Genomic DNA, 25308 nt, shown 5'->3' with positions numbered 1-25308 from the left:
GATTGAATGAGAGAGGCCTCACAGACCATGTGATGCATGACACAAACCAGATATAAGTCAAACCGGAGTACGGGTGAGTTGAAACAAACGGTGAGGGCTTTGAAGGAGAGCGGCGTTCATCATATTAGAACGGACAAATTATCAACCACATCCCTTCTTTGAAAACCATAATTGTTACGACAGCAATGAATCTGGACAGATACACATAGACACAGTCACACCCTGTTAAATTTCAGCCAAATTCTTTCCCTAAATGACTTCCTCCTCTCGCCAAAGTTTGCCAAGATTAATCTGTAACATTTCCAGAATCACATGTAGAACTTCGTTGGAATTGAAAAGCATTATCGGCTTGTTTGCATTCAACAATGTGTCTTGTGCACAGCATAATGTATTTCTACATCTCAGAGGACTTTCTGCGGCTATTTTCCCACTGACTAATTTTCAATTCCCTTTACCATCAAAGAGGAAGACAATGATCCTATAACAGGATCGGCTGCGTGGGAGCTGAATCTCTGAATTGTCATTCGATGTGCTGCACAGCTAACAAGACTACGCCGTGTCTACAGCTGCATTTGTCAGTCATCCGTCTCATGTGCGTCAGATGGAACAGATGCGATTCTATTTTAACCAATATCAGCTGACAACACGTGATATTTAATGGCTTGTGTTTTACTCGTGCTATACGCCTATAAACACAGAAAACATATTTTTTATGCTTTATTTTCCTGCCATTCAGGCATGCAAGTACAGTGAATATGTCTTGCTCAATCACTGTGTGTGTGTGTGTGTGTGGGTGGGCATGCTGTACTTGGCCACAGCGATGCTTTAAACTAATTTGTAAAGTCCGCATCATAACGTGTTTGCACCATCCTAGGTTTAACACGCCAACACTATCACACAGTGCAACTGAGGCTAGAATTACAACTTTGACCTGATGACAGCACGAGACAAAAAAGATAAAGGGTCACAGATATATTTCAGTTCATCCTGAAGGGAGCGTGGATGTGTTTACCTTGTTTCATGACAATATATTTAATATTTGTTAAGGGTTTTCACTCAAAACCACAAGTTAACCTCATGGTGCCACTAAAGGAAAAGTCAGGGGATCAGGAAAGCAATTTGGACGCATCCTCTGGGCACCATGAATATACCACATTTCATGGCAATTCAACTGGTTTTAGTCTAGATCCATACTTGCAGTCATGGCTAATAAAAATAAAACATATAAAAGGCTCTGCTACTCTTTCACTTCATGTCATTCAGGGTCCACACAGTTTGACCTCCTTCTGCTCCCTAAACCGTGATAAAAATTCATGGTAAAGATACCCCAGAGCCCCCGTCCACAGGGAGCTCTTCACCATTTGACAGTGTGACAAGTGTTTATTTTTCTTTATGTGCTGTTGACTGTTATTTTCTCTTGCGGATGCTGCAGGGGAGAAACTTGCTGATGAGTCTCTTCTGCTTTCCTTCCTCACAGTTAGCTTCATTTCACTGGAATCTGGCGCTTTTTTGGTCTATGTGGTTGCACTATGAGGCTATCTGTAAAAAATGCAACTGGATAGCATTTCTTTCCTTTCCTGTGGCTTTAGATTAATTGCGTCTTCCTTAAAGAGCCAGCTTGCATTGGGATGTACTTGGATCGACCCTGTCAACTGTGCGGCGTTTGCTGGCTGGGCTGCTGGACTCTTGACCAAAACCCTTGGGCAGATTAACATTCCTTCAGGGGGACCACTGTATCTCTGCCATTATAAATAGGCAGGATTAGGCCATACACAACGAAACAAACAACAAAGCTTTCTGTTGTATAGCAACATACAATATGTGTTGATAAGGGCACCATTCCTCTAAACAGTTAATATACATGTCTGAATTCTGTGTACTTTGAAAACTTGTATTCTTTGCCTTCCTATTGTTCCTATTGTACCCCATTTCTTTTCTATCTACTCCCACTGCTTCCTCCACCGCTTTATCTAGACTTTGTGTGAGTGTGTGTGCGTGTGTGTGTGTTTGTGTGTGTGTGTGTGTGTGTGTGCTGTTTGACCGGCGCATGATTCCAATGCTTTGTGGCTGCCATGTTGACATTCTTCAAGGCTTGGCCTGCATTTCACATTTGTGCAGGTCAGGGTGTTTTGTTTGTTTTAACTATTATGGGAGACCCCCAGTTGTTATTTCGCACTTTAGAGGAACCTTTAAAATGCCTCTGCTGGTGTGCTGTGCTCCGCTGCACCAAAAAGAGCGAAGCCTCGGGGGAGGTGTCTTATGAGTGCATTTCTGTTAGGCCTCCATCAAGCTCTGGACTCAACTGACTGGCTTTTTTTTTCCTTTGGAGGCTTTAGGTGCCTACACCACATGTACTTCTGAGACAGCATACGTCACACTGCGGTGTGTGTGCAGCAAACATACAGTCGTCCTAAGCAAACTCAGATTCCTTACACACAAAGTACTTTCATGTTTTCTCAGACTTTACACACACACAGCAGGAGCCACTGTTTCTGAAACATATCTTTACTCTTTTATAGTCTTCAAAAGAAAGTTACCGTTGTTTAAAGTCTGATTCCCGTCAGATGAAGAAAAACAACACGTAAAATTAAATGTGACTGTGGTGAGATACAAGAGTCAGAAGCTTCAGTTTCATAGGAATTATTAGCAACAGCCGGTTCATATTCCACAAAAGGTAATGTAAATACATTCACTCTTGCAGTGAAATTGCCTCACAGAAAACAAGTTCATAAACCTCTGTTATGAGAAACTCTGGGGCTCGACTGGTTCACCTCTATACTGCGACAGGAATTCTTTATGATATAGAGGATAATGGGAGCATGATTTATATCCCACATTAACAATCCATAACCTGAGCTGTGTTCTTGGACTATGATCAAGGTATTACAGCCCTATTAGGATGATGAATTCAATGTTTCATTTCTATAATCCTGTTGAATTTAGCTGTGGTGGTCAGGCATTTTCTGTTAACTTTTAGAGTAACAGTAAAAGAAATGATGACTTGCCCTGCTAAATCAGATTACCACCATTTACAAAAAAGTTACCACTTACAACTTGTCTTACTCGGCTCAGAGCGGTTTGGGGATTTTCAAAGTGTAGCAAGACCACAACAGAAAAATGTCAAAACAGTTGACTTTTTACATATAGAGCAGACATATATCAACATTATGATTCTTTTAGAGCCATGTTTTAGGTGAACTGCTAATGCTGCAGTCACATGATCTCAGCAGAATGGGAAGAACAGGAAAATCTCCCATGTGCTAACCCCAAGGCTATCCCTTGTTGCGTTAGCCTAGCTACTTCTGCTGTGTTGCAACTTTTAACAAGTGACTGAAGTTAACAAGTGAAGCCAGACACAAACACTATACTGCTCCTTTTAGAGTAACTAAATGTATTAGTGTTAAAATAGGTTGGTTTTTTTAGATGTTGGCTAGTTGGCAGAGATGGTAGCTTTGCAGTCATTTTTCTACAGGTTTGCTAACACTTCTGTTTTTCTTTTCACCAAATGGAAGATATTTTATCTGTCATACATTTCCAATATATCTAACCTTGAATTACAACTTGGAGGCTAACATTATTTTCACATTCAGCTACTTTTAATTACGATTACTTGCAATTTCTGTAATTAATTATGTTCACCAGCTAATTGCTAACTCTGTGTGTTGCTCCCAGACAGGTAGCGTACAGAGGGTTTATCAGAGCTTTTTGTTGCTGGAGGGCAGATGTGTGTTGTGGCTGGAAACAGCGCCAATGAGAGCAGTAAAACTGAACCAAAACAGTAAAGTTGTGGGCCATAAAAGCAAAACAATGAGCTTAATGATGCTAAAGAGCTCTGTAAAGCTGAGGGGACTACAGAGGCTGTCACACTACACATAGTCATCTGACTGATTGTTATTATAATAAACAGTATTAGACTAGCTTTAAAACAGATTGTAAATTTTACAACCTACAAACCCAAAACTAAAGAAAAGAGTCATTGTTATACTTTTACTTTTACATCTTGTCAAATGTGATACCCTCCAACCCTCACAGGCACACTTCAGTTTATTTTCTCAAGATAAAGTCTCATCACTATCACATGTAGAAATAAATACCCAGACCAGGGTCTTGGCTCTTTCTATCTATTCTGCTCTGTTGAAACTGGTGTCCCAGTGACGCTGGGTGGGGCTTAGGGGAAGCAATTTCTCTATCATTATGGTCATTACCCACGGCTCTTATCGTCACGGATGTTTGTCCAAAAAGTCATGCATTTGCACAGTTCTTGTGAGGGTGATGGTACCATCCCTGATGAGGATGAAGATGAAGTGGACTGGTTCACCCTCTGTAACTTTCATAGTTTATTCAGTATAAGGCAGCCCTTCAATGTGCATTACACCACTTCACAAATCATACAAATAGTTTCATATTGTCCATAGCATAATGGAAGGCATGGGATTATTATTCTTATTAGGGAAATCATGCAGTGCAAATGGAAAGTAGATGCAGGGTGTAAGCTACTAATTTACTCTTGAGTGCTGAAGGCGTCTGTGAAAGCAGTAATTCTTTATGTTCTATGAATGTTCCTATTTAGTCCTGTTCTGCTGTTTTAGATAACTGCTGATGTGTTTTTTTTTAAATTTCATGGCACTTTGTAAACTGCTTAATAGCTGCTAGCGATGGTTCACCGTGTGAATGATGTGATGCTTTTTGTTGTGAATCCCCTGTCGTCATAGAAGATGGAAGCGACCTCCTGTGTGGGCTTTGTTTGAAGAGACTCGGCTCATAAACAAACCACGAGGGAGTTGCAGCAGGATGTTTATGGGGATGTGAGGTAGAATGAATTAGAAACCGCAGGGGTTGAAGCACCAGGGCCCTTGCCACACACACACACACATGTATGCATGTGCAATTACATATATATATTACATATGTATATATATATATATATATATACATATATATGTATGTATACAGATATGTATACAGATACACACACCATGCAGCACTAGGCCTTCTGGAGTTGTGTAACCTGCAGACACACTCAGTAATAGTCCAGTAAAACTGGAAACCACTACCCAGCTAAACTTCAGCAACACCACTTTAATGTTAAGTAAAATAACCTTAACAAGTTTTGTTTGTAATTTCAGTGTGCTCTGTAACTGAGAGGTAAAAAACATTTTCTCACACTATCTGCAGGGGACGCCAGATGGGGAGAGAGAAACAGACACAAAGACAGACTGAAAGGAAGAGAGGAGTGAGAGTCCATCAGCCCTGCACCCATCTGCGAGGTTTTAACGCCGAACCTAAACCAGAGGTTCAACACTGTAACACACACATGGTTGGAATAAGTAAATTAAAACAATAGTTTAGCACAATTTCTCCATTTATAAATGTTCCACTTGCTACTTAATGTTTACCATGTGTCTGCAGCAATTGCACACATCTTGCGGTTGCTGGTTTGTCATTGCATTGCTCTCCCATGGGAAAAAAAACCAAAGCCTTACTCTTGTTTGAAACTGAGTAGACCTTTTATCTGTACTCTGCTTACTTGATTCATTTTGGTGCTTTTTCAGTGCAACAGCCCTTCATTTGAACTTTCACTCAGAGGCTGGTACTCCAGGGAAAACATTAGTTTGAATTCAGAACAACAGCTAGATCTCGGCTGAATAACAGCCTGTTCTGACATTTACACTGCACACTACTTACCAAAGGCTGAGTACTTATTTGTGCTTTGTGTGCTGTGCAGAAAAATGGAGATGGAAGGTCAAATGTTTGGGTTCTGAACAAAAAAAGAGAGATAAGGCTTGTTATGCCCTGTCTCCAAGTTTTTCATTTGCCTGACACAAGATGAGGGTGGTGCAGACATAGAGCTTGTTCCTCAACCAGATGATAAACATCTGTCTCACAGAAGTGTCTCTGAGCAAAGGACAGGAACCTCTGTGTGCTGTGGGTCAGAGCAGAAGGTCAGAAGCGCTTAGTCTGTTCTCTGCAAGTAAAAAAAAAACATTTCCATCATAACTTTAATTATTAATAAACTGATATCTGTGACACTTTAGAATTACACAGCTATGATTCTACCTATATCCAGTTCATGAAAACATTTACTGTCTGGTGTTTGGTAGGTCCCTCACAGGAGAAATCTCCACAGGAAGTCATGTGTTTTATGTTTCCAACAGCAACATCAGTGGTAATCAGAAGAATATGACAGTGTATTGATAGTTGTTATGGCTACGGTAGCTGAAAAAAAAGAGAAAAAGAAGATAGAAAAGGAGATAAAGTCATACAATATGCTGTATTCACTGTGACAACACACCACAGAGATAATCCTCTTACAAAAACGTCACCGAAGTGAAATAATCTTGTATAATGCCATTTTAAAATGTCAAAATTTAATACTGAAGTGATCCCAAACCCCTGCTGGCCTTACTTCCAAACTCCCTAGAAGGGAATGTCCAGCCTTGAGAATTTAGGGTCTTCTGGGGCCAAATTTGTGCTTGACTGCACTGGGACCAACCTGACTGCTCAACTGATTCCCTCATGTACCAGCAGCAGCAGCAGCAGCAGCAGCAGGAACTTTAATGAGAGTAAGAGTTAAAAAAGCAAAAGACTTGAGTGAAGAAAGCCCTCCTTTATGTGTGTTTGTGGGTGTGTATGTGTGTGTGTGTGTGTTTGTGTGTGTGAAAGAGAGAAAGAATGAAAAAAGGGAGAGAAAATATCTTTAAATGTGTTGGTTCTTTCTATGTGTGCATGTTTGTGTTTGTAGGAGTAGACCATCCTATAAACCACCACTTACACCTCCCATTGCCTCCAGCAGCAGGTTGAGCTGGGGAGGCAACAGTGTAACAGTGAAACCCCATCCAAAGCAAACACCACACTACCTCTGTTTCACTTTGGATTCCCGCTACTTGGAATTTTTGTTTTCTAAAAGGCGCTCTTTGTCCCCGCTGACGTGTATTGATCTGGCGAGGCACGTGGGAGTTCACCCTCACTTAAAAATGGTCCAGGTGGGTTGTTTAGCTGAAACAGATACTGCCACCTGAATATGCACGCTGACGATTAGTAGCAAAGTTGGTTATTGGCCCTCACAGACCTGCCAATAAGACCTTTCTATGCCCCCCAACCCTCCTCCTCTACCTCCCTTCCTGCAAATTTTCCCTCCAAGTAAGAGGCTTAGACTAGTGAGATGTAAATTGCTGCTACTGCTTATACCTCAAATTACAACAACTTATTTTTTATTTAAGCTAGAACTTTCCCAGCTCCCCTCTGTGCTTTCATGTGAATGAGCTCAACAAAACTCATTTCAATTTTAAAAATCATAAGCACCAGTCTGGAATTCCCTATTAAAAGTAAAGTCTTTATATGGGAGTAGTAAGGAGAACCCTATGTTTTTTCCCCTCTCATGCCTCCACCTAAATGGTAACACTAGAGGTGCCAGCATACAAAGCCCAGCATTCATACATTGGTCCACCGTCCTCAACGCCCACAGCTCTGACAGCATACAGAAAGCAGCAGCCAACAGGATGGGGAGAAACGTAGAGCTGATATTTCATGGAAAGGAAAAACATGAACAGTACTGAATGAATAGTGCCCTCAACACACCGTTTTGAACATTGAAGTCTGAAGGGCTGTGTGTTTGAGAACAACACACCACTGTGTCAGGCTTCACCACTTTTAATTATCAAGAAAAGCAAAGGTGTAACTGCTACTCCAGTATGTCCCATGGATGAAAAAAAAGTTGTTTATACTGTAGAGAATAGTGTGAAAAGGACTGTCTGTGGGAGACAGTTATTTATACTTGTGGTTTTCTTTGCTCATTCCTTAAGATCTCTTGAGTGGGAAGCCACTTAAAGGATGATATGTGCCATATATCAAATGTAAGCAAGAATCTCTTGAACTCAGTCCCCTTTCAGACAATGACCTCTTCTCTAGACATGGCCATGACTTGGCTAAACAGCTAGCTTGTTTAGCCAAGCTAGCTTGTTTAGCAGGGTGGTTGCCTCCTAATAAAATATTTCTAAAAATAATATATATAAAAATATTTCGTTCTATAAGCTTGGTGATGTGACTACTCGCAGGGCTAGTTGGTGAATTACTGCAGCTAGCGTGCTAACTGCTAACTCTAGCAAGTTGCTGTCATGCTAGTCAGAGACAGCAACTGAACAGCTCACTGAACCTTGTCTCTATTTTCTCTGTACTGAACAGTTTATTACCTCCTGGTGTTTGTGCTAATAAGATTATACATTACATATACATACATATATATATATATATATACATTTCATTCAATAAAGAGTAGTTGAAGAGGGGAAATACATTTTTACAAGCTAACACCCTTGCTAATTGTCTGTTTGCAAGCTTGTTAGAGTCGTCAGTATCTAGCTAATAGTTAAAGATTCAAGTTTACAGGTCAAGATTGAACTCAACATAAAAAAGATTTTACTTGACATCTGTTAGTGGAAATCATGGAATTTAAAATGATTCTCCTTTATTTTGCAGTTTCACATGTTGGTGTGACCAGGGCCTTATAACCTAGGTTGAAAAATACCAGAATTTTCCTTTAATGAGTGTCCAGTGCAGATAACTGTGTGTGTATGTGTGCCAGCTGTGTGAGAGTTGGACTGCCAGCCACCTTGACCTCAGCAACAAGTCAGAGATAGTCAGGGTTCAATGATCTGCGAACAAGATTTCTTTTTATCTCTGAGAACTGGCAGGCAGAGTGGTTTGACTTATCAAGGACAGTTCTCATAACATCACCACCTTTGAATCACCAAACACCGGATGCATTTCAAATAAATTTTTCTGATGGGGTTCAAGTGAAAGACTAAAAATGGCTCAGTGGTTCAAAACACTGAAAGTTTTACTTCAAACAATTTGTTAATGCATTGTAACTGTGTTTCCCCTTTAACCTATATGCCTTAATTTGTCCATCACTGTCACTGTCTTCAGTTATCTTTATGCCTCACTGGATGGTGGGAAATATACACACTGAGTCATCACCTCCTTCCACAGGCCTAATGTTATGGTAAAACATTCCTTTGACATTACCTTATTTCTTCTCTTTAATTTCACACTGTACTTTGGGAATCTCACTTTTCACAGGCGGCAGCACTGGGGCCGTCTAATGGATGTGTCTGCCAAGGTTAGAGCGACTGTGTGTGTGTGTGTGGGTGTGCATAGGTCTATATAAGTGTGGGAGAGATTTGTGCCATAGTGTCCAAACATCTTTATCTAACTTACTTTATTACCAAAGATGAATACGGGCAACAAACCCAAAACAAGTTTAACAAATTATGTGTTTGCACGTGGAACACACATTTCTGTAAGCAGGCCTGTGTGAATTAAATGTGTTTTGCATACATAGTGTCAGTAACAGAAACACTGTTATGGTTCCAGAGGCCCAGTAGCCACGCAGACAAGCAGCAGGTGGCCAACGACTACTTGGGGAGCTGAAGCAATCCAGCTAACGTGTTTACTTGACCTCGGCCTGCCTTCAATTGCTCATGACCTACAGTGAGAATGTTTACAGAGGAATTTAATCTGCACAAGAGCGTTATTAACTTCTGCCACCATCGTTGTTTCTAAAACTCATTTAGCATTATAAGAAGTGGTGTCTTGTATGGTATTCAGCTCTCAACTGTGAAAAGAGTCCTCTACTGCTCTTCCACTACCACTGCTGAAAAAAGTATCTTCCAGGACAAGTCAGCAAACTTAACTCAACTAATGAAGACTGTGAGATGCAGTTGAAAGTTGAATTTTTCTAACTACTCAAATGTTCACACTCAACCTGCAGGATAAGATCAGCAGTCAGTCAATCATGTTTGTGGTCATTACTCTGTCAATCTTAGTCAATGTTAAACTTAACTTTATCATTGATTTAGTGCCATGATACATTACTGTATACAGCTGGCAAAGTGCACAATTGTTTAACGCTATTTTGAGTCAGCGTTACTAGACAGTTAAAATGATGGCTGAGAATTTTAATTTTATGATTTATGTTACGTTAAATTGTTTCCACTCCACTTCCACGTCTTTCTATTACACAAATTGAAAGTGCACGCAGGTGAATGGAAACAAACTTACAGACATATTGTCAACTCATAATGTTGTGCTGCCAAACAGTGGCTTATTAACACATCTTGCAGACACTGAGCAAAAATAGTATTCATTTTAAGTCATATTTTCTGGCCATGTGATGAATGTAAGTCCAACATTTAATCTTCTTATAGTTCTCTTTGGGTCTCCACCAACTCCTGAGAAAAGTATGTGGCTCTTTAGCTGCTAAATACTCCACAATGTTCAGCAGCTAGCTGCTAATTTTGTCTGTTGGTGCAAGGCAAGTAGAATACAGAGCAATATCATGATATTGAGGCATACTACATTTTTATAAATCCCAAAACTATGATTTTTGATACTGTGAAAAAACAACTCACCCTTTTTCTATTAAACTGACAGTGACGATCTCTTAATGTGATGTATTGTGGTCCACAACATTCATGATGTAGGCAGAACAGGCAGGCAGCTGAGTTGAGAAATATGATGACACCTGACTCCCTGTTTGGGAATATTTGGGGTTGTATGATATAGTTGAACCAGCCAACATGGATGAAGTTGTGCGCACTTATTAGCTATAAGAAAGCAGGTAACACAACAAACCTTTGTTGGAGTTGGAGTGATTACTCTCTGTGTGACATGAGTGGTCATAAGATCAGTTATTAATATAGATCAGCTTTAATAAATACTCCATTCCCTGCTGTCCATTTTTTGGGAGCTAGCTGTAAGCCTCTTAAATCACCAGCCACAGGAGTGTCACTACCTGTGAGTAACTCATAACCACTTTGTCTGGAAAAATCCATCGTGCTACTTTATCTATTTGAACAGCAACATAGCCATCACAGCGGACGCCTCATGCTGTTTTTTCTTTGTGGGTCTCTATGTTATGTCTACATTTTGTCTTTATGACAAGTCTGTGCTTCCAAATGCTTCAGCTGCAGGCAATTTTACTCCTGTGCAGTATCTCTAACCATTCAGTCTGACTTCATCATAGCTCTGAAGAGGCTCATTTTAAAAAATGGCTGTAATGTTTAACACCTGTTTGTGGTGCTACTGTCAGACTGTTCATTGTTTTGTCTTCAGGGGGCTGCTAACAGGAGATGAACCATGGATTCCAGCTAGGTCCTCATCCAAGTCCTCGGCTGCTGTAAACAGTTTCACTGATTTACATTGTGATCGCAGCCAGGTCGACATGAAGGGGGGCACATGGAGACATTTGATAGCTATGTCAGGTGATGGCTAAAATAGACAGAGGTAAGATCAGTGATAGCTGTGAAGTAGCCTGTCCCATACGCAAAGGCAATATATGTACATATAATGAATTTCCATTTATGAAATATATGTAAATATAGAATAAAAACATATACAAAAAATTATATTTGAAACCTGTTAGAAATTGGAACAATTTCATATATTGATATATACTGTATGTCTAACCTATACAAATATGTATGTTTATGTATGTATGCTTATAATGTAGATGTGTAAATATATATCCATCCTGAAGTCTGTCAATATGTTGATATGATATACAGTGGGTTCCAAAAGTCTGAGACCAAGAAGAAAAACACATATAACACACACAAATATAAGCATAATATAAGCTATCTATCTATCTATCTATCTATCTATCTATCTATCTATCTATCTATCTATCTATCTATCTATCTATCTATCTATACACCCTAACCACTAACCCCATCTATGCCTGTCCCTCTCTCTCTCACCAGCCAACATTAGTTCATTTGTATTAACCCTAACTGTGTTTAACTGCATTAAAAAATCCAATAAAAAAAATTCAATCATATTTCTGCATTTCTCATCCTCTCTGAAAACAGATATACAGTATAACTATAACTATATGACATGGCCTGTTATAAAGGATACACACGGATGCAGTAACTATTACTGTAACAAATATCGTTTTTTTATGCAAGTTTGGATTTGAACAAAACTATACAGCCACATTTTGACAGGACTAGTGATCTAAAATACAGTCACACTGCAATGATGAAAAACACTGAACACAGTAACAGATACTCCATATGAAGCAACGTTTCTAATCAGAGGGAAGACAAAAGAAATATTTGCCCCCTTTTTTTCTTGGAATTACAATGGAATTGTGTCGCAATGTTGCACAGCTGGATAATGTTACAGTAAATAAATGCTTGCAAATGTGTTAAATTGATTCAGTGCTGTGTACAGCTACACATAAGCAAGGTGGCTGCATTGTGAAGATTGTGATGTAGTGCTCTATATATGCTAGAACAGCATTTTGTGTTTTAAGGTAAGGAGAGTTTTGCACACTGAAACTGTCATGAAACGATTATTAGGGATACCATACTTAGAAAACAAAGGGAAGAAGTAATTCCTCCAGTAATTCTCATCAGTGAAGACAGTCATCTTCATTATTTTCCATGCTGAAATGTCCCATGATGGCTTCTGTTGGTCTGGGCACATATACAGCAGATCACACTGTGAGACAACGCAGGTTCAAATTTAACTTTAAAACTACGAGTAACAGAGCAACAGAACCTCTTTATTTCAGGCCTTCAAGCCCAGTTTGGTCATTATAAGTGTGTGACTGCGGCTTCAGTAGCTGCTTCTCCCTGCTGTGCTGAGAAGAGGACTCCTGCTGGTCGGGGGTCACAAGCTGAAGGCTGTTGGCTGTGGAGGTCAGCAGCAACAGTGAGGGGCTGTCATGAATGTTTAGGCCCAAGACTAAATGGAACGAGACAGAAGTTAATTTGCCACACAAACACACACACGCACGCACACATACACACACACAAAAACAAAAAAAACAAACAGTTGTAATAGCACCAACAAAGCATAGCTTACCGAGACCTGAAGTAACAGACCTGACAGACAATGTAACACACACTTTTATACATATGTCTCACACACACACAGCCAACACATTTCACACTATGTCCTCCCCAGTAAAAAAACCCCAGAGCTTGAAGCTCACTCCCTGTAGTGCAGTATAATCACTCCACACTTCCTCTGAGCTGCCATGGTGACAGTTTGAAAAACAGTCCTATTTCTTTTTTTGGGGGCAATGGTCACTTGAAAGTTATGGTCGCCTGTCAGGTGAAAACCTTGAATCTCCAATAACTCACTTTTTCAGGGTCTAAGAACGGAGGCGTTGTCGTTAGCTACCATGTGCCACATGTAGTTCAAGGTCCATCAACCACAAACTACTGGAGACATTTTTAAAAGGTTCTTTTCTGGTCTTTGCCTAATGGTTAAAGCACATACCACAAAACTACAGCACCCCCGCTTTGATTCTGGCTGTCAACCTTTTCTGGCACATCATACCATGCTCACCCACTGCCTCTCCCCACGTTTCCTGTCTTTCTCTATACCGTCAAACGAAGGCCCAAAAAATCTTTATGAACAGTTTAACTTCTTCTCATTTGGTGCATTTCGAACTTCATCATGTAATTAAATATGGAGCCATCAGACATGGTATACACCTCAGGCCAGACTGGATGACCAGGATGGTTTCTAACAGAACGTTAGCTGGTGAGAATATAGATGTTAAAAATCAAATCATGATGAGTTCATCTGTAGATAATGTACGATAAAACAAAATTTATTTCTCTGTCTTACACTGTAAATCTCCTTAAGGGGACTTCCTGACATGTATGTAACAACTTCTTCATGACTTAGTTCATCTGTTTTATATCCAAACAATCACACTGTGGTCGAAAAAGTTTTCTATACTTTTCTTACATTATTATTCCCTAAATGAATACCTAAAAAAAATACTTAATTCTCAGTCAGGTGTGTGCTATAAGCATACATCTAAGTCTCTGAAAGGTGACCAGGATACTGGTCTTTGTGAGCCAGACACTCAGTTTGCCTTGTATAAGCACTGTGAAGCAATATGATTGCTAATTTCTACTTTTCTGTAACTGCATGAGCTGGCCCTGTTGACTTCCTTCTTCAGAGCGGTTTTGATGGAGCAATGGTGGTGGATGGGGGGTGGAGCTAATCTTTACACATAGTGAGATCACAGAGATCAATGTAATAACTGTAACTGTGACTGTAATGCAAGTGAATGACAAACAAGACGAAGAGTCAACAGGCACGTTATACAGTATAAGGGTGCTGTGGAGTAAATGCTAACATCTGAGTGCTAACATAGTCAATGACAATGTGAACCTGCTGATGTTTTATGTAATATTTATTGTTCATATCTTTAGGTGAATTTATAGTTGCACATTTATGGGTTGTGCCATAGCTATGGAGCTGCTTCTCAAAAATGTACCTACGGAGAAAACCATGTGGTGACCACAAGACCTGTGATTGGTCAGTTTGGGCTGCTTGCAGGTGTAGGTGGGGATTGTTGATAATAAAGACAACATTAGGGAAGTTTAAGGGCGACTCAGTGGGGGTCTCCTTTCCAGTAATGCAGGTCTAACAGAGACATAAACCTGCAGCTGAACACAATCATCACTCTCTTATCATGATGAAAGAAATAACATAAAGACAGAAATAATGTTACCTGCATATAACCCCAGTCCTATAAACACATCATAGCTCTTTATTACAAATTGAATGAAACAATATAAAGACAGTTACAGTGGGGAATATAATTAAAGCATGGCATGGCGTAATTATGTACAATACAGTTAGCGGTGGTGTTATCAAGGAGTGAAATCTGATACTCAAGTATAAATCAAAACCTACGCCAAATGTACCCACAGCAGGACTCACAGTAACCCATGGCTTCAAGTATAAATCCAGCTTTAGTTTAGCACCTTTTTGCTGATGGAAATATCATTAGTTTTGCAGGTATTTGGTCATAAGCCAAAGTATTAAACCTATTTAGATTTAGACCTTTCTGTGGCTTTAGATCTGAGTCAGGGAATCACCGATGTCAGTACAATACATCATCTGGAGACCTTTAGTATCTGTATCAGATTTCATGGCAATCCATCCAGTTTTTGTTGAGATATTTCACGCAATACTAAAAAAAGGAAAAAACCAAATAGTGGAGTTTGATGAAAAGTCAAGAGATTACTGAAATCTCCAGGATCCATCCTCTGGGGACCATGTGGCTCATCCCTCAGCAGTTGCTGAGACGTTTCAGGTGGACCAACGTGGTGCACCATTACCAGCAGAGCTAAAGTTACTAACCCATTAAAAAAGACATGATAGTCTATAAAAGACTACTGTAATACAGTATATACATCACAATAATAGTTTGACCTTGTATCTGATATTATATCTATTGGCAGTTTAGGTCAGTAACTCTTCCAATTGATCCTCACCTTGTTCAAATCATCTGTGCTGCAGTTGTTTTTAGGTTCGACTGAAGCAATATAAAACTGTCAGTGGTGTTTCATATCTGTGCGCTTATATCTCTTTCACAATATACCAGGTGTCTTAGCGTTAATGTGAAGCGTCATTCTTTGCACTCAGACTCACACTCACACACAATGGGCTGTCTGAAGTGTTGCTCCTGTCCTAACTGATCGCCTGAGTCTGTCCTGGGACATTTTACTGCCTGGTGAAAGGAGGCAGCAAGTGAAAATACAATTATCAGCCTTTAAAAACAAAAGCAGCGAGTTATGATACGGCTCTGCGAAGCTCCAGGATGAAGTAGTGGTGTGTTTTTGAAGGTGATTCAAACCAGACCTGGGCCCAACAGCATTTGCCAATTACTTCCAGCGTTTTTCTTGTGCTCCGTGAATAACCTGATGGGAAGGTTTAGCAGAACAATTCAGATTACATCAGGTACATTATCAATCATATTATTTTAAAACGCTCTCTGGAACTTGTTGTATGCTCATATCTGGCAAGCGCCATTATTCTGGATTATAATCAGACTAAAATATATCTGCAAACGCTGTCTACACTCCATCTGTTTAATAACTTTCACATCTGAAACAATTACTTGAACTTTCCAGACCTTAAAATGCCATAAAGCTTTACTGAAACTCTAGAAATGTAGTTGAAGCATTGTTTGAAAGGAAGACTAACAGGCTTCCTCACATTTCCCCTTTTCCCCCTACACGTGTCCGACTCCAAGGGGGTGGACATTAGTTCAGGGTATCCATCCATCCTACCCTCATCCATTTATTCATCTGTATCTGTCTTGCCTCAGCTCCTGCACTGAACAGCAGCATCACAGTCTTTCATGCATGTCAGAGCTGCATATTTTATGTTCCCCTCTGCCCCCTGCAGGTCCTGCCGCGGTGATTTAGAGCAAGAGTGGAAAGAGGACAGGAAAAGAAAGAACAGCAGGCCCTGGGAGGAAGAATGCCTCCATCTTTCCTGCTTCTAAACGACACCGCTGAGGAAACACCAGCCGGGATCTGTAAAGACACACACCAGGGGTTTTTATTGAAAAAGCCAAAGTGGGGTCATACTTTTTAAACATACTCTTACTGCTCATGTCGAATGGTGTGCACTTTATTGAGGTTTGGAAACTTTGTTTCAGTCATGAAAGTAAAATGATTGATCCTTTCTTTTTTTTAGATAATTGTGAGGGGCACAAAAAATTGTAAATGCACCAGTAATTAAGTTTTCATCCGATTTTAATGCAAATTTGAAACAAAATTTGAGAAGTTTGACAAAAAAATCTAAATTAGAGCGTGTGCACTACAGTTATGTGAATGTTAGTAAGTCTCTTCATTGGTCCAGACAGATCTGAAGTTTTAATACGATGCCATTTTTCATCCCTTTAGTCATTACATCATTTTTCTACCTCAGTTTTTATGCTTTTTTTCCTCCATTTTTTTGTGCAAATTGAAAATGTGCATAAAACATTCGGGTGTGGAAACAAACTTACTGACATATTGTCACCTTGTAAAGATGATATGGATAATGTGTTAGCAATTCGCTTCCTAATTACACATCCAGCTCATATAGAGCAACTTAAGGGTTCATTGGCAGTTATGTTTCTATCTACCTGGCTCTCCTTTTCGTTCTCTTTTGGTCCTTTGCAACTGCTCAGGGGAATATCTTATTCTGCTAAACGCTGCGCTGTGCTCAACAGCTAGCCGCTAACTTTGTTTGTGAGATGCTGGTATCGTGGCATACAGTGGGCTTATCAGAGATAAACAGCTGCTGGCAACTGAAAACAAGGCTGAGCAGAGAAGTGAGAGTGAACCAAAACAGAAAACTTGTAAGACTTGAAAAATAATCATCTAAAAGACTAAAATGCTCCAGAGCTTCAGGGAACTACAGAAGTGATAATCCTCTGTGGGTTTATAACTACAAGCACCTCCTTTCACATCAAACACTGTGATCCATTGCTAATATAAAAATATTGTGTAGTGCACCTTTAAGTTTTGATATTTTTACTGAAGCAGCAACAGTTACAAATAATGAGAAAGAAATGTATTATTCTTTGATATTGTATATTTCTTATGTAAACAGTGCACATTCAATAGCAGGTAACCCTCTTTTCCAGTGTTCCAAAGCTGATACTTGTTTGTAATACAATGCGTTACACTAAGAAATACGAACTCCTTCTGAGAAAACACTATGATGGAACAAACAAGGAATGCAGCGGATCATCAGATCTCTGAACGCCCCTTTAAAGTGGTGATAAATGTGAGGCAGTTCTTCAAGGTGTAAGGTGATCAAAGGCGCGGCAGAGGCCTGGCTCTGGTTTACGAGAGTGTGGTGGTCAGCTGACGGGCCTTGGGATCAGAGGGGGGAATTCACTTTTCCTCAAGCACACATCTGTGTTTCAGGCCAATGAATGTCCTGAACTAATGTAGGATTGTCTGTTCAGACCTTTGCACCCAATTCCCCAAAACTCATCATTTATCACCAAGACAGTTAATTGTCCTCCCTGTCACCATGTAATTTAATTACAGTCTTGAATGAGTGTCTTGTCAAGAGATGCCAAAAATGTATGTATGTATGTTTCCCTTTGGTGCCTGGGACAGCAATCTGAACCCATATTTTAATTTATAATTTGAAGCACCAGTCCATATTTTCTTTGCTCTCCTTTAATACTGTAGCAACCCTCAATAATGAAGCTATGGGTTGTTAGTTTATTTCAGCAGCTCTTTATTCATCCAAAGAACACAGGCTACCGTGGGACGTGGCCAACGCCAAAACAACAAACTTAGCTGGTTTTACAGCGTAAACTTGCTCCCCAGAATGAACAACAACTTGTCCTCCTCCCTCTCTACCAATCACAGGTACATTATCTCACACAAATCACTTTCATAGGTAGCTGCGATGACCGACAGGCTTCACAGCCTTTAAACATAACACACATTCACTGACAATCTGGAAAACTCAGTAACTGCAATAACAAGTCCTTTCTACCTTAACTAAATATAACATGCTTAAGACAGTAACACAGTTTCATTAACATGTGACCCAGCCCATTACAATACTATATAGCATCTGTTCTCTGTGTATTTTCGCACTGGAGCCAAAAATCAGGTAAGACTTGGATGGACTTCAACATTATGAAACAATATCTGATGTTTTTGTACCCTGACCTTATAGGTTGACATGTTCCATTAAGCCACCAGCTATAGAAGCATAATTAATTCAAATCACATGGGTAAAGTGAAATGAAATAGTTCAGTTTCATGCCTGAAAAGCAGAGTGGGTTGATTTTGGCCGATAAAATGAGGTATAGAATGTTACAGAATTGGTTAATTGGAAACATGATTATATGTAAAAACAAAACACAGAGCAGTGACTGACACAGTGGAGGAGTTACTGAGGTTGGAGCACACAGAAATTTCAGATGGAGCTGCTTATACTGTATTGTAGATCAAAATTCCCAGCATTCCCTGCCAGACCACTTGAGAACACAACAATTTTAGCACAGACTGAAGAATAAAGAGAGGAGAAAAACAGACACATGGGGGAATTGTCTTGTTTCTTTTGTTCTCCTCTCTTTTCTGTTTTTTTTCACTCTTACTACCCTCTGCTCCTCTCTCTCTGTCTGTCTTTGCTATAATTTTAACCTAACCCCAAATAGACTGACCTTTTGTGCTTGATATTAGCATTTTTCATTGTCATGAGACAGACATGACAATAAAAAATGCTATCTACTTATTGAGAAGAGCTTTGTGGCGTCCAATCCCACTGCAACCAGCATCTAATATATATATATAGATATATTTTCTACTACTTTTTCGATTTAGCTTAAAGCTACATTAACTGATGTTTGGCCACTTGAGGGCAATGGAAAAAGCTGCAAACACAATGCTGACATATATATAAAGTTGATATGGTAAAAGTGCAGTTGTGTATCTTCTCTCTTCGTCTTTGCATGGTGTAATGAACAAACACAATCCAAAACTTTTGGCTGTAACTAGCTATTCATTCAGATAACAAGAAGTTAGGTCCCCTACAAGCAACTTTGTGATCCCAAGCTCCAATACACACACACACACACACACACACACACACACACACACACACACACACACACACACGCACAAAAGATAATTAAAAAAAATTGACTTTTAAACATCGTGGGTGAAATAAAATGCAGCGAGGACGCGACCAGTCAGAAATGTTCAGCACTGCAGACCACACCCCCCGAAGTTCCTGAACCTTTGGAAAGTACTACCAAAGATCCTCTATACTGTAAATCGTCTTTACTGTGTCTGTTCTTACCCATCACATTGAAAAATACTCGGAAGCCGCCAACCATATGTATACAAACTACGTATATAATATGACGTCACAAAGCTAACGGCACCATGGGGGATTAGCTCAAATGGTAGAGCGCTCGCTTAGCATGCGAGAGGTAGCGGGATCGATGCCCGCATCCTCCAAAGACACTTTTACTTTTGAGAAACGGGTGTAATCGTCGCTTTTACACGTCCACCTGGTATCGTATTGTCAGGGCCATGGCTCTGGTTCTTGTGCCTTACAAGAATGACTGAACCGAAATGACTGTCTCCCAGCTGGTGAGTTTGTATCTTTGCTCCTGTAATTGCCGAAATCTAATGAGTGCTTTGGGAACAAGAACGTGTCATACAAAAACTGTCTGCCTACTAAGATTTATACGTAAAGAGAAAACAGATTAGCGGTTTGTAGAAAAGTAACTTAAAGGTCTCCTACTGCACTGGAGCTTCCGTGATGTCTCTCGATTGTCAGTCGCTCTGGATAAAAGTGTCTGCCAAATAAATAAATGTAAATATATCGAACACGATTCGACATTCTATCCGTCAATTTCCATATATGGAGAAACTTCCGTCAGGGGGGATTAGCTCAAATGGTAGAGCGCTCGCTTAGCATGCGAGAGGTAGCGGGATCGATGCCCGCATCCTCCAATAATCTCTTTAGCTACTTTCACATCAATGCGGTTATAACATAAGTAATGAATACATCAAATCTCTGGAGTAAGTAATTCCATTAGTTTGCCACGTGAATTACCGTTAATAGGCTGTATAATCTGCCCTCTCAGGTTTTTTGTAACTCAGCTGTCCCTCATGGAGTTATTAGAATTCTAAAAAGTTGCCTACCACCCAGCAAATTCATGTATTTCTCAAATTAGTCTGAAATGATACACTTGCCTGCAAAAGTTTGGGCAAATACATTTTTTTAATCTTATTTTTTAAATGAAAAGAAAACCTCGACAGCAAACACATCAAAATGCATCTTTCTTCATTTGTTAATGATGCTACTGTCTCCTGGTGTCAGGAGTATGACAGACAGAGTAATACTTGTTGGCTAATACTGCTCTCAAGCATTTTGTTGGCCTTCTGCGTCTGCCGTGCTCCTGTAATAAAACAGATAATATATAAAAACCCAACTTTTCATCAACAGCTTGCCTGTTGTAACATTGTTTTGAGCTGATTAAATGCTGTGCTCTGCTTTGTCAGTCTGAGAGTGGAGCCTCTATTTCTGCATAGGAAGATATCGACTGTCTGCAATATGACGTCATGCCTCGGAAACTCATAACCTGTTTCTTTGTTTGAGGCTTCTGCTTGTTTGGGAGAGAGGGATTTGCCCTCTGGTGTCACTCTCTGTGATGCCCATTGTAATTCAGATGAGCTGACCTTGTGACCACTTTCTGCCAGGTGTTTCAGGAGAGCTCTTGTGTCTGTTTCGCAGGCCTGCTTTGTTGGAGAACAGATCATTAAATCATCAGCATACTGCAGTAATGATGAACCACATGGTAATTGTAACCCCTCTAAATTTTCTTTTTCATTCATGCATTTATTCATTCAAACCTTTATTTATACAGGGAAGGCCATTGAGAACAAGCTCTCTTTTTCAAGGATGCCCTTAAACAAAATATACAACAAAAGAAACAATATTTAAAGTATAAAAACAATTTTGAACAGATAAGCAATATACAGTGTAATGTATAAAAACTATAAAAGCCATAAAAGCAGAGTCTCAGCCCGTTGGACATATGTGGAATGCAAAATAGGGATGAATTGAACTGTTCTTTCTGCTCTGATAATCACACAGAATCATTTCCTTCTCACACCTTTACAGCATTCAACTCTTTGCTCTCCAGTTGGTTGTCAATTATTTAATCTAGAAACTCACATCTTTCATTTGGCACAATCTCCATGGATTTATGACTTGTCAGTGTTGCACCGTTACTCTGCAACAAGCAGAGTACACAAGAACATTAGAGCAGATCAGACTCCAAAACTAATCATTACTTTCCAAATAAAACAGTAAACAGCAAACTTTCCTTTCCTTCTGATTCCTCTGTAACTCACGGATATATGAACTACCTCTCTCCAATCAACCTCCCGTAACAGCGACCAGTCAGACCTTTCTACACAACATCTGAGGTAATTCGTCAAATCTGTCTGGATGATGAGGATATGACTGACCCTCCTCACCCATGTCACAGTCCTCTTGTTGTCAGACAGTTTGAGGTTTCTGTTTACTGTGTTTGTGTAAAACGGTAATAAAACTGGCTCATCATCTTCACTGCAAGCACAAAGAAGCTCTGAACCATCTGCTTTCTAAAACTGTCATTACCTCAAAGTGTCATGTTTTAACATAAGGCTGGACCGCAAAATGCAGCGAACAAAGGGAAACGGTGAAAAATGTTTATTAAACAGAAGAACTTACAAAACTTCTCCTCGTCTGTCCTGGTGTCTGTGTGTGTTGATCTGAGGATAAGTCACACCCTCATAACTTCAAAGTCCAAGTCTAAAAACACATCAGTGACATCAAAACTAGTCTAACCTGTGACAGAAGCCCAGTCTGTGCCATGTGCAAATCACAAACCAGGTGATGTAGTTCTTATTTGTCCACTAGATGGTGCAAACTAAACATCTAATGCGCTGAGTATCAGCTCAGCTCAGGAGAGGAAGCTGTAAATGAGGTGCAACAATGTGGATGTATAAATCTCATTGATGAAACTCAATACAACAAACATTAAATAGCATTGGCGGACTAATGACTTGCAGTTGGAGGTCATTCCAACAGGGGAACTATTCCAATAACACAAAGCCCCATGGATGCGACACTAAACACACAACAAGAAGCATAACTGAATAAAGTTATTTCTGTGTGCACGAGAGCCAACAAAAAAACAACCCCAGACACAATCGTTAGCCGATGCTAGCATCGCCAGCTAGCAATAACTGCATTTGCCTGACAAATTCATAATATGGGTGAGAGCAAGTTAGCTAACATTATCATACCCTCTGTAGCCGGTCACTAATGAAAACAGGCATCAGGCATGGTTGAACATCATGTTGTACAAACTAGTTCTTTTTTCTACAATAACCTGAGTCTTACTGTCAGTTAGAGCTTACATCTGATCAGCTGATTGGATGTTGTCCTTAAAGTTAATGATAAACATCCTCCCAGGAGAGTCTGATCTCTGCTGCTGGATCCTGAAACAAAAACACAACTGATAAATGTCTATGGTGGATAAAACCTGATGGAAAAAAAGGTTCAATCTTTTAATTTACACAGCAATTAACTTTTTTGTTGAAATGTCTTTCTGACAGTTTTAAATTCTGACCTTCCATCAACAGATTGTCTAAATAGGATGACCCATGAACCAGTCGCTCTTCATGGACACACAACTGGATCTGGATCCGGCACGGTCCAGGTCAGGTCCAGCAGACTGTGGCTTGTGTTGCTGCTCTGGCCTTCAACACAATACAAAAGCTTTGAGTGTGAAAAATGATGATGTAATCATGTGAGAACAAACCAAGGAGATTACATGTACTACTTAACAACAAAATAAAGTGACTTGAGAAAATATAATGAAATAAACTCACTCAACGCACTCAGGAACAAAGGTGAAATGACAGAGGGAGCCAGCTCATCTGAAGGGCAAACAGAGGATGAGCTCAGGACACAGAACTAAGAACACTCAAGACACCTGTGTGAGGTGCGTTAACACACCTGTTCTCCTGCTGCTCTTCAGCCCAGCAAAGTAAAGACAATTCGAAAGAAAAATGCAGTAATGATTTATGATTTACAACTGCTACATTAAGCAATTAAGCCTATTGAAATTCTGAAGCCACGCATAGAGAGAGAGAGTTTATCAAATGGTGAAATCAGGCGCCTATAAAGCATTGCCTCACTCACTCTCCAGGTCACGGGTCAAAGGGTTGAATTTTTAGTTGATTCGGGGGCAACAGAATGTGTGTTAATGGAAAAAGCACTCACTGTCAACCAAAAACAAGTGGTAGATACATGAAAACAGTGGGAGCAGGGAGATTCCCATAACACAGCAGTATACTAAAGACCTAAATTGTGAAGATGAAAATTTTGACTCGTTCGTAAATACATTTTTGCTGTCACCATTCTGCACCATAAATCTGTTGGGCAGAGACTTGATGTGTAGAAGTAGGCACTGTAGTCATAATAGTGATTATAAAAATAACCAGAGTTGGAAATATCCTCCAAATGGTAAAAACATAGTTTCAGCCACTTCTGTACGCATATGAGTGGAAACTATTGTGAACTGCATTGTTCCCTTTCAAAAATGTTCATCTTGTCTCTACTGCACTTATTTATGCTTTTTTCTTATCGAAGACAAGTGCTTTAAAGGGTTTTTTTTAATTTTGACATGTTTCGACTGTTGTCTTTCTGCAGTCTTCCTCGGAAGAGTCATGTGATGTTGCTGTGACATGTCTTATCAGCTGTTGTTTAGACAGACTGGATGACCACGCCCCCTGCTGTTCAGCCGCTCCTTACAGACAGCATCCCAGGTGTGGACAACAATGTATGTTTTGCAGGGGTCTGAGGAACAGGAGAACTAAAATCAACCATATCAGACCACTGCAAAAGGGAAAATCACATCATGAACTGGGAAAAGGCCAAGGTCATTCGATCATAACATGTATGGTTGTAGGTCGAAGTTGCCGAATAGACAGTTATATGGCAAATATGTACACCACTGCGGCAGGTGCTGTCATTGTTGGGAGCAGAGCGATCTAGCGCGGCGTGTGTAGATACGTGCCTGTTCTGTACTTAGGAGGCTCACGGGACGCTGTGACGTGCCGTATGTACTGAGGGAGCAACAGATACGAAGGAGTTAAGGCTCAATTTAGCATACAAGTGTGGACAGATACTAGAGCGAGCAGAGTACAAATAGATGTATGCGGGTACAGAAGGTAGTTCTGGAAAGTTGCTTGGTTCCGAGTAACGTTAACAGGGAGTTCAAAGCGTCAGTAGAAGATGACGGGATAGCATTGAACTGAGGCGATGAGACGGTGTAGTGAAGATCGCGATCCGTGGAGATAAGACACTGGGGAGGTGTGTCACATGACGACGGAGCTGAAGGGAGGATGTAAGTGAGGGTTTTTATGGAGAATATAGATTAAGATGGTAGCATATTTGGCGATGCAGAGGGGCTGACACTACGCCCTCGTCCGCGGTTCACTTGTCCTTTGGGGCCCGTTTTTTGCGAATCTCAATGGCGCTCCCCTAAATCAAACAGTGGTGCTTGTTGCTTCTCTTGATCCGAATTGAACAGATGAAACGCCTGTAAAACAATAGCTGATGAAGACCGTCACAGCAACATCACGTGACTCTTCTGAGGAAGACGCAGGAAGACAGCAGTCAGACATTGTAAGGTAAAAAACACTATTAAAGCACTTGTTATAATAAGAAAAATGCATTTGTATCCTGCTCGTGACATATTGATACAATTTGCCTAAAATTACACACACACACACACACACACACACACCAGATTTACATGACCACAGACAGCTACACTGCAACTGCTCATGTTGTCAGGCGCGACAGGATGAAAAATATTCAATAGAAATTGATCCAGGGAGAGTTAAAGAAAAAGAGATGGGATACAGCTAAAAGCACCTTTATTGGAGACCC

The 25308-nt window shown here is 40.1% G+C and overlaps 1 long non-coding RNA gene and 2 other non-coding genes across 4 annotated transcripts in view; all 3 read left to right on the top strand.

The window, feature by feature from the left end:
• Nucleotides 1–19680: 19680 nt before the first annotated feature.
• LOC111216447 overlaps nucleotides 19681–25308 on the top strand; it is a 7463-nt gene continuing 1835 nt past the window's right edge. Inside the window, exons 1-2 of one of the 2 annotated variants that reach the window (XR_002664917.1) lie at nucleotides 19681–19940; nucleotides 21091–21154. This is a non-coding gene — a long non-coding RNA (uncharacterized LOC111216447). The remainder of the gene's footprint in view (nucleotides 19941–21090; nucleotides 21155–25308) is intronic. The other variant, XR_002664916.1, reaches the window with a different exon arrangement.
• Nucleotides 19733–19805, top strand: trnaa-agc. The gene has a single exon. It is a non-coding gene; the product is annotated as a tRNA-Ala (tRNA).
• trnaa-agc lies at nucleotides 20234–20306 on the top strand. The gene has a single exon. It is a non-coding gene; the product is annotated as a tRNA-Ala (tRNA).

The sequence above is a fragment of the Seriola dumerili genome, unplaced genomic scaffold, assembly GCF_002260705.1.
Source record: "Seriola dumerili isolate Sdu_G_001 unplaced genomic scaffold, Sdu_1.0 BDQW01000025.1, whole genome shotgun sequence".
Taxonomy (NCBI): domain Eukaryota; kingdom Metazoa; phylum Chordata; class Actinopteri; order Carangiformes; family Carangidae; genus Seriola; species Seriola dumerili.
Note: the sequence above shows the minus strand (reverse complement) of the source record. Positions and strands in the feature narration are given on the sequence as shown.